This window comes from Amblyomma mixtum, chromosome 10, assembly GCF_055824585.1.
Source record: "Amblyomma mixtum isolate Tamu chromosome 10, ASM5582458v1, whole genome shotgun sequence".
In the NCBI taxonomy this organism is placed as follows: Eukaryota; Metazoa; Arthropoda; class Arachnida; order Ixodida; family Ixodidae; genus Amblyomma; species Amblyomma mixtum.
The window spans coordinates 144,089,265-144,100,288 of NC_143021.1; the positions used below are offsets into that span (position 1 = coordinate 144,089,265).

The following is an 11,024-nucleotide window of genomic DNA, read 5'->3' on the forward strand; positions in this document are numbered from 1 at the left end:
TTATGATGCAGATATGGCAGATGACTGTGGCTGCTCTTTGCGCTTAATTATTGGGGGCTGCAGGTTAGCTAGCACACAGCAGACATGAAAGACATCAGTCATACATGGGATAAGCTCAGTTGGTACCTTGTTATTCAAAATGTTATAGATTTTGATCCTCTGAATCATTCGTTCCACATGTATCCGCACTTGCGCGATGTTATATGTGTCCCGAACCTCCTCTGGTGATAACTGAGAGGCATGGAGAAATGGAGGCATAACTAGGACAGCATTCTGGTTTCCTAGAACTGTTTTGATGCCTGGGAATCCCTTATCGGCAAGAATGGTATCCCCTGGTTGAACAAGGTCTAGGAACCCAGAATCAACTGTAACGTGGGCATCGGACAGTCTACCACCATAGGCTTTTGAAGAAAAGGAGATCATCCCTCCTGGTGTTACAGCCACTAAAAACTTCAGTGTATACGACCCTTTGTAATTCGAGTACAAGACTCGTTCTTGTTGCACAGTTGGTGGCTGCTCTGTACGTATTTCAGTGCAATCAATAATCATAGTACAGCCAGGATAATGCACCTTAAAACTGTCAGGCATCGTGGCCTCAATCACTCTTGATGGGGGGCGAAAAATTCATTGTTTAGTTGCCACAGCGAGTGTCTTGAGAATACTCTTGAAGTGCCGTGATGCTGAAGTTTCGCTAACAGAGAGAAGAATAGCCAGTGATGTGTAGCTGATTCCGAGCTTTAACTTCATGAGAAATAAGAGAAGCCTGTTTTCCGCAGTGACATCACATTTTCGCTCCGATGAAGGAGGAAGTATGCTCAGAAGCATTGCAAACACTGCTTTGCTTACATTGCTTAGGTCTTGCAATGCGTTTGTAGATTTAGCGACGCTGTCATAGCCAGAGAAGTAGCTGGTTCTGTAGTCAGAGCCACTGCGAATGCTACAGACCTCTGGCTTGTGTTGCACACTGCTGTCGCATGTCTCAGGACGTGTCACTTGGGTCGATGCCCCTGATTCGTTGATGAGGCACATGAACACTGTGAAATTTTGGCTTGCCGTGCTCGTCCCTTCTGTCTGTGTTTCCTGTGTAAAATTGCAGTAAAAAAGAATAAATACATGCTAGTTTACAGCGGCCACCTGACTTTCATCAGTCATAGCACACAAATTTCTCGACAGCAAACAAACTTCTCAAACTAGCCTCTCCAGAAATATGATGTCACATTTTGTGCACCAAACGTTGCACTGAAAAATGAGAAGGGAATGAGCAATAAGAGTACAACACTGCGAACTTGCTGCCTATGCTACACAGGGATACGTAGCTCAGCATGGTATAAGAACAAGAACATATTTTTCTGTTCATATGCAGGCATTCAACTTTAGGTTCCCAAATTTTCAGAAGCTTACCATGGATTTTACTGCAGTGCAATGCTAAGCAGCAACAGTGGCCAGTAGGCCTAAGTCTTCTAACAAGGTCCCCTCGTACAACACGTTTGAACCAGTTGCTAGGTCAGCTGTTGCAAGCCTGCTGGTACCACTGGTTCCTACTGTCTCGGCTGTGTGGGGAGGAGCTGATCCAGAGACAGCAGCTGATGCAGGGGTAGCAGGTAATGCAGCAGCGACAGGTGATGAAGGGGCAGCAGAAGAAGCAGACGATGACCTAGAATGCCGCTGCTTCCACCTGTACATTTTATAGAAGCGTGAATACCACCGAACCTTGTAAGTGCTCGTCTTTCGCACTGAGCACATCCACACGCATGCATTCACATTTATTAGTGGAGACCAACTGGTCCATGGTGACGCTAAATGGGAAAAGACTGAACATATATTCAACAGTCCCAGCTTGTGACGCAAACAAAAACCCAAACAGAACATCAGAGAGAAGCTTACCTATTAAATCTAGTCAGCTTAGCAGTAGGTGAAGTGGACCTCTTCTTGTACACTACGGGAAAAATTGTCGGTACATAGCCTGGGTGGGTTTCAATAGTGCTTTTCTCCCCATTCACAAAATGTTTGGAGCACACCCTAGAATCCCGGTTAGGCTGCCAGTCTGAGGAGTCTCCAAAACTGAAATAAGTAAAACATGAGTAATTACCATCAGCCTGCTGCAACAGGTGTAGTAGGGTAAATCAATGACAGGGTCGTGATTAAACAACAGGAAAACACGTTGTACATACAAATTATTTCCCTATGTATCACTAACCTGATGCACCTCGTACACACTGTTTGCTCCCCTGCTTGAGTGTCGCAACAACTTTTCGTTGTGGTTAATGTAGAGCAGATTATGTACAATACAACAGTTCAGGATAAATCGCACAAATCGCCCGCATGGATAAATCGCTAAGTGGTCGGCGGGCAGGAAACGCGCATGACAGCGCAGGTCGTTTGGCGTTTCTTATCCGCCGGAGTCACCCACAACACCGCCGCGAAGAGCATGTAGCATCGAAACAAAATAAAGCACGACCAAAACGGAGGCTGGCTCCCGTTGAGCATGCAAGTCCTCATTACTTGCGATGAACATGTCTGCGAGCAGTTTGATCGTCATTCTCAAGAAACAGACACCACAAGACTGAGCACAATGCGTCTCAAACTAGTTCCAAAGGTCATACTGCGCTTTCTTTATTTCCTCAGTACTAAACCAAACAGTAAACATAAGCGACCGCTTCGTGAAAATTCCCCGTACAATGGCCAACAATCTGTTAACCGACTGCCGGGAACTGGAAAATGAACACCGTCCTTGGATGCTTGCGTAATATGCAGCGATTTCCGTTTACAAATAGGAATTCACTTACTTGCCTCGTCGCACAGCGATAATCCATTTTTGCCTTCGCGTCTTCTCCCAAGGCTGTGACGGAAAGCTGTACAGCCTCACGCCTAGCGTCCCTTCACGACTGTGACAGTCTTTCACGGAGCAGTACCTCCGTCCACTCTTCTTTTTCACAGCTTTGGCAGGGGGCTGATCACACGAGTCTAATGACGCCATCGGACCTTCAAACGGCGCAGATTCTTTTTCGGACGCGAAAGACACGCTCTCAAAAAGCACACGCTGAGCAACGGTGGCAATGGCAGCAGAGAAGGGTCCGCGCGCGCGATCGCCTGGAGCGCTTTCAAGCTTCCTGCTTCCGCCGCCAGATGGCACGGCCTGTTCTGGAAACTGATAAATATGGAAAGAAGGCTAGAAGAAAGTAATCTGGGTTATAATCTATCGTACAGATTAGGCGGAAATGTAGTTGAGCAGCGACTCCCGGGTTTAATGTATGCGGACGATATTGTACTGTTAGCAGATAGCCAGGAAGATTTACAAACTTTGGTTAATTGCTGTGGAGACGAAGGAGACGCTCTAGGATTCAGTTTTAGCGCAACTAAATCAGGTGTGATGATTTTTAACGATACAACTGATCAGGTGCTTACAATACAAGGCCACGAAATACCCAAAGTGGCCGAATACAAATACCTCGGGATATGGCTAAACGAAGGACAGATATACACGGAAAAGCATCAACAGGCTCTTAGGGCAAAAGGACGAAGAGACGCCGGGATAATGAAACATAGGGCATTATGGGGGTACAATAAATATGAAGTACTAAGAGGTATTTGGAAAGGAATAATGGTGCCGGGACTTACTTTCGGCAATGCGGTTCTGTGCTTAAAGGTGCACTGAAGAGGATTCTGAACTTGTCTTTTTGCCGCGGGAACTCGATCAACACGTTCCTACCATTCTTAGAAACTGCAACTTATTGCCCTGTATGGCCGATTTCCCTAATTAAATCGAATTAACGTCCGGCTCCCGCCCGTTTTTTTGAATTCTGCCTCGTACGATGGGCGGAGTCGACCAACGCGTGAAGTTCCTTTCAGCCAGCTCCGTGGAGGCTTTGCTTTCGCTTTATTTTGTTTTTTAGGTTTCCATGAATAAATAGTTTCATTCGCAGATAATATAGCCGCAAAATAAGCCCGCAGAAATAAAAATACGCGCGGACTATTTGCTACTACGGACTACTACGTATTACTCCGCCGATGGCAGACCGGCAAGCCGCCACAGGACTGGGTGAAAGGCACTCCACGCGTTGGTCGACTCCACCCACCGTACGAGGCAGAATTCAAAAAAGAAGGGCGGGAGCCGACCGTTAATTCGATTTAATTTGGGAAATCGGCCATACAGGGCAATAAGTCGAAGTTTCTAAGAATGCTAGGAACGTGTAGATCGAGTTCCCGCGGCAAAAAGACAAGTTCAAATTTCTCTTCAGTGCACCTTGAAGGGCAGAAGTTCAGTCGAGATTAGACGTAAATCAGAGAGCTGTTGGAAGATTAGCACTAGGTGCCCACGGCAAAACCACAAACGAGGCAGTACAAGGGGATATGGGCTGGACATCGTTCGAGGCACGGGAAGCTAAGAGTAAAATACTATATGAAGAACGACTGAGGAAATTGGACGATAACAGATGGGCAGCTAAGGTATTTAAATATTTATACAGAAAGAACGTTGACTCACAGTGGCGGAAAAGAACTAGAAAACTAACCAGTAAGTATGCCGGTCATGAGCACGGAGAAAGAAAGAGCATTAAACGACAGGTTAAAAACGCGGAAGTTAAAAATTGGATGAATTCAATGGAAAAGAAACATAGTGTAGAACTATATCGATTCTGGAAAAGGCAGATCAGGAAAGAATTTTTCTATGATAACTCAAGAGGCAGTGCCCTACTTTTTGAAGCTAGATCAGGGTGTCTTAGAACGCGCAGCTACAAAAAGAAACTTAACGAAGAAGATGACACATGTGCAGTCTCTGGTAGATCTGTGGAAACAATTGAACACCTCATAATCAAATGTGATGGTATCCATCCGGATGTCGATGCAGGCACAGTCACTCTTTCTGAGGCCCTAGGGTTTAAAGATAACAATGGCCATGTAAATAAATCTGCAGTGGAAGTCAGCAAAAAGCGATTGGAGGATTGGTGGCTGAAAAGCAGAGATGTGGCATAAGGTTAGAATAGTAGGAAACCTTAGGCAAAGGTGATGGAGAATCTTAATGAGAATTGCCAACACAGTAAACAAAAAAAATAATAAAGAAAGAAAACCTGAGCATGGTGGCAATTGCCACCACCCCGTTTCAAAGGGGGCGCTCCTATCCATCCATCCATCCACTGCATTGCAGGGTGAGTCTTCCTCGACTAGCCTGGCTTCCAGTACTATTGAGGATTTGAGGGCTCCAGGAGGCTCGTCTGTGGCAACCCTGTATCCCGGTAGCCGATCATCGTGCACATCGTACAGAAAATGAGGGTCCCAACAGGGGTGCCCTAACAGTGCTCATTTCTTCAGAAGGCATCAGCTGGAGGGTACTGACGAACTATGCCCCTCGTGTGCCTCTGCAGTGGATGCCATTATCAAATTTTCTGGGCAAGTGGCTTATCACGCTTTTGTCACGTGAATAACCTTTATAACAACTATACAGTCAGGTGTGGCTGAAGAAGTAGGTTCGACATCCGTGCGCGTGGTTGGTAGATGATGTTATTTTTTCAAAATGTTGATATGATGTGTTAAGACTTATGCCTTCGCTCCACTGTTGTTTCTTTTGGAACAGACATGTTTCTTCAGAAAAATAGTTGCCGCTACGGATATCGAGTATGCTGCTGTGCAGGCCCAAGATGGCTCGCACATGACGTTAGAGACTCCGGCGTACCGCGTGTCGCTGCCAAGGCGCAGGGGTTAGCGCATGATGTGACTGCAACACTCCGCGAAAAAGTAAAAAAAAACGCTACTGCCAGTCAGCGTATTTATTTCTCGCTTCCTGGGTATTTTTTCCGCAGTTTTTTTAACACGACAGACGAAATAAGTGTTACTGCAAAATTTGCAGTTGGACTGCAGTTGGACCCTTGAGGCCTCTTACTAAAGCGCTCTTTTGAACGTACTATCACGATCAAAAGAAATGCGAACAGAGTGCAGGTCGAGCTGAGTATTCGAAAGAGCAACTTTTGAGAAGGAAAACCGAGACTCCTCTACTCTCTTCCTCGATTTTTTTTTCCACATTCCCTCAAAATGCGGACTCAACTCGACTTCTATCGGGCTCATGCATCCACGGGATGAATGGCCTTGTGAATGCCCTGTGTTGGCTGACGCTCTGACAACCGGCTCCGATGCGCTTGAGTTGCGCAGTTTCCACAGCTATTCTAAAAGATTTGTTTTGTTTTTTTTTCAGCGAGAGAGCTACCGGGCGCTTCATGTTAGAAGGAGCAAAGGGAACGCTGTGAGTAGCGAGAGAGGAGGCGGCCAGAGATGATTATCCTAGGGCGAAGACACGATCTTGCACCCCTGCCTCGCGGTATGGCTCATTGGTTGAGAAGCGCTGTCCTGAAACGCCGCCAAATATTTCGAATCGGCTCCGGGACAATGCAGACCACTGGGAGGCCAGATCTGCGAATTTCCGCTACCTATCACCGAAATTCACTAATTGTGCAAGGATCGATTCGCCCCAGACCTCAGCGTGAGCACAAAATGTTTTCTTATGCTAGAGCAAACATAACGAACCAGAGCAGCAGAAGCGATTTCAGTTGAAAAGTGACGTGAAAGCAAAAGTCCACTGATTTTGCGGACATCAGCTAGAATACTACCACGGTGCGTATAGCTCTGACTTCCCGCATTCCCGGGAATGGAGAAAAAATTAGCCTTTCACTATACAAATTTACTACACAAACAGTGCCAGTATATAAAGATGGGGGGGGGGGGGGGGGGGTAGTGCAATATCCACATTCGATCGCTTACTTTCTAGACAGATGCTGCCGCACGCTCACATCCCTGTTCACAAGACAGCAGGGAATCAGAACTGTTGGACTTATCACAATTTCGTGCTGATCACTAACGATACCAGAAAAGCAGGAACGTTGCCTCGTGTGGCAAAAAATGCAGTTCCAATGAATGGGTGGAAATGCTATGCTTAGCACACATTAGGGAGAAACTCGACGCGATTGTAATCAGTACTTATTAGCTCTTGCCAGCTATGTCCCGCAGTCTCCAGTCGAAGTTTCACAACCAGTGTTTCCTTTTCGTTTTTCGAACCTTGGTGGTGGTAGTGGTTAATTTGACAATAAAAAGTGAACGAAAAGAATGTTGCCGGCTGCGGCCGTAAGCGCTTTCGGGATCTTTGTTATCATGCATGGATGCGTGGGCGGAAAAAAAAAATTCAGCATTACTGGCAACGCATCTCTATGTCACAGACTGAAGCACAAAAGAGTTTACCTCTCCCAAACTATTATCGGGAACGGGTGGGAGATGAAGGGGGCTAACACACTGTGATATTGCTTTCTTTTCCTCTCCGCAGCTACTGACCCAACAACATTAGTACTTGAACGCAATATGTGCCATTCTGATATGCCTTATTCTGCCCATTTTCTCTTATTTACTGTTACCATATCAGCTTTCTCTTAGAATTCTACATAGCACTGGCAGTGTGTGAGTAAACAATAAAAACACTCGCCATGCTTCGAAATCTCGGGTTGATGTTTCACTGCAGGTGTTTTTCCTGGAACTGCGAAATAAACGTTTGCATGGCGGACGGGAATTAATAGCACACAAGTCTTACGCTACACCCGCAGCTGCGTAGCGCCACGCGCCTTTGACGGCAGAAAAGGCTGTGACAACACACATGGCAACCGCCCTTTGAAACCAAGAGGTTGTCTACTATTACGCTGCATCCATTTCGACATCATCCATATTGTTTTACGAAGGCCATAGCCCATAGATGTCTTGTGGCCCTTTGTTATGGATGCCAGTGGAACCTACGAAGCTTTATTTTGTAATATTGCTTGCCGTGGCTGCCGCTGCTAGTCATCAAAATTTTGTTCAGGGTCGTGAGAAAAGAATAACTATAAATCAACGCGTACAACTCTGGAATAAAGGGAAACAAAATATAATTTCTGTAAATGTCAAAGATATAGGGAAGCGCACCAGAAGTTTGCTCCCCCTGCACCAGCGCCACTTCTCCCCTGCCGGTCATTTTGGCGTTTCTGTCCGGGCACGTCGCCGGCGGAGCGCATTGAGCCAGCAGCCTGCTGGCACTCTATCATTGTGAGCACGCGCCGTCCTGCTCGCGGGCGCACAAAAGAGATGTTGCCGCTCGCTGCGAGTCATGGCTGGAATTCCGCGACGTTCTAAGAGTGGAGAGACTTGTTGTGTCAGGGGCTGTCACAGTAGTTTTCTGAACATCAACGGCCAAGGACTGCGCGTGGAATTCTACATATTTCCTGGACATGTCCTACATACTTGGGGAAAAAAATTAATATTGGAAAATTGTAACGTATAGTAATGGAAATATTGAAGATGATGGTCCACCCTTTCTATATGTAGCAAAAATCTTAAAAATTTTTCCTTGCTCGTATCGAGCAGTTGACGATAGTAGAAACGTTAATACGAAAAAAAATGCAAGCCTATCGATGGGAGATTGCTATAGTGAAATCTTCCAGTATATAATAATAATAATAATGTTTATTTCCATCATAACATATGATGGAGGTGGTGAGAAAAAAAGCGAGGACGCTTGACTAAGTTCTCACCACCTCAGGCAGTGGCATGCAGCAAGACACATTCCGCTCTGTACATACTGCACACATGCAGCAAAAAAAAGAAAAGTGCAACAAAAGAATTAACAACACGTAATACAACATTAACACACGTAGTAAATAAAAAAAAATAACACAATGCAAGGCTTGATTATAAAAGTGGTGTTAGTGCTGCTTATGAATAAGAATTAGTATAATTACAAGCTTTGAATTATAAAATAACGTACAGTGGAAACCGAAATATGAAGGACATCAATGTTTGAGTCAATAAATATGTTTAAAAGTAGCGGGAGACGGTAATTAAGCATTTGGTGTCCGTAATTTGTTCGTGTAACAGGTATAGACCAGTGTGGTTTGTGACGTTGTGGGTATGGAGTCTGGAAATCCTGAAGTGAGGCTAAGTGGGTAATTGTGTTTAAGTAGGCGTTTTGTTCAGTTATGTAAGATTTAATTAACCTGTAAATATATATTTTCTGGACGTTTACAATGCTGAATGTGGTAAACAAGCAGGTTGTGTGTCCGTAGGGTAACCCATATATTATTCTAAGCATCTTTTTTTCCAGTACTGACAGTTTCTGTAGGTTTGTGTTTTTTGTGGTGGCCCATATTAGTGTGCAGTAATTCAAGTGAGAGCAGAATAAGACGCGGTACAGAATTATTTTCACTGTTAGTGGCAATAAATTCCTATGGCGGTAAACAAGACCAATAGCTCTTGATAATTTTAATGATATATCATGAATGTGTCCATCCCACTGCATGTGTTCAGAGAAAACTACACCTAATGAACTGAATGAGTGTACTATTTCAATTCTATTCGACTTGTAGTAAAGGTCGTTTGATAGGTGACATATCTTGTTTTTAGGACGAAAAATGACAATTTTTGATTTCGACACATTAACAGCTAACAGGTTCGAAGTTGACCAAGATTCCAGTGCATTTAATATGTTTTGCACACGCGGTGTAAGATCAGAATTGCTGCCAGGGATGAATATGCTCGTGTCGTCTGCGTAGATTATGAAACGCGCTGTAGGGTCTAGGGCAACAATATCATTAATGTAAATGTTAAATAGGATTGGACCTAATATGCTGCCTTGCGGCACTCCGGACTGAATCGGTCTCACTGTTGATTTAAAGTTATTAATCTGTACGTACTGTGTGCGACATGACAAATAGGATTTGATTAACTGAAGCGATTTCCCTCTTATTCCATAATAGTCTAGTTTATCAAACAGTATATTGTGATTTATGCGATCAAATGCTTTTGTGAAATCTATGAAAACTCCATTTACAATCTTCTTCTGTTCAAAATTATTTAATATGAATTCCTTTTGATGAAGTAGAGCGAGTTCTGTTGATCTCTTTTTCCTAAATCCGTACTGAGAGTCTGTAATTAGGTTATGAGATTCTAAAAACCTCTCAAGACGCGCATGTATCACCTTTTCAAGGCCCTTTGAAAAGACTGGCAGGATGCTTATTGGTCGGTAGTTTGAGAGGTCATTTTTATCTCCTTTTTTAAAAAGAACTATTACTTTTGCAGTTTGCATGTTTTGTGGAAAAGTAGCAGTTTCTAAGCATAAGTTATAAATATGTTCAAGCGGAGGGGCAATAATATCAATTACGTGCCTGACAGGAGCTATCTGGATGTCATTAACATCACAGCAGGTGCTGTTATTTATCTCACTAAAGACAGAGATGATCTCATTTACAGAGACAGGCTGTAGGAAAAGGGTAGGCAGATGTCTCTCTCTGGGAAATGATCGTATATCTGTAGGAGTGCTATGCGGAGATGTAAAGAATTCATTAAAAGCATTACAAAGATTATTACCACTATAGTCAGTGCCTTTATATGTAATACTGTTTACCGGTTTATTGTCAGAAGAAAAGCCATCCAGCGAGTGAACTTTTCTCCATAGACCATCTGTACAGTTGCGTGAATCAAATTACTTTTCATAGTAAGTGTTTCTTGCTTTGCGAATGTCGGTGTTCAGTTTATTTCTAAACTTTTTGAATTCTGCCAAACAAGCAGGACTTTTTGATTTAATAAACGATTGGTACAACTTGTTTTTCTCTTTTATACGGCGATACATTTCTCGTGATATCCAGGGTTTCCTTATCTTATTAGAAGTCTTTCTAGCTTTATAAATAATATGCCTTTTATAAGCGCCACAGAACTTTTCTAAGAATAAATTATATGCTTCGTTTGCAGTAGCTATGGCATGTACGTCACTCCAGTCAATCAATGAAATATCTGCACGAAAACTTTCGAGAGGTGTTGGTTTGATGTGTTGAGTTGAATGCGGAAGACGGGATGTTCGCTTGCGAATTATTTTCCTGCACAAAAAGTATATGCCCATGTGATCGCTAACATCACAACACGTGACACCTGAACATATAGATGAGGTTACAATGTTCGTTATGAACAAGTCTATCAGAGTTTCTGACGTTGGAGTCACACGAGTGGGTTTCGAAGTAGTAATAGTGAAA

The 11,024-nt window shown here is 43.8% G+C and overlaps 1 pseudogene; it reads right to left on the bottom strand.

Moving 5' to 3' along the window:
• Positions 1-2,977, bottom strand: LOC149327178 (uncharacterized; annotated as a pseudogene).
• Positions 2,978-11,024: the final 8,047 nt, after the last annotated feature.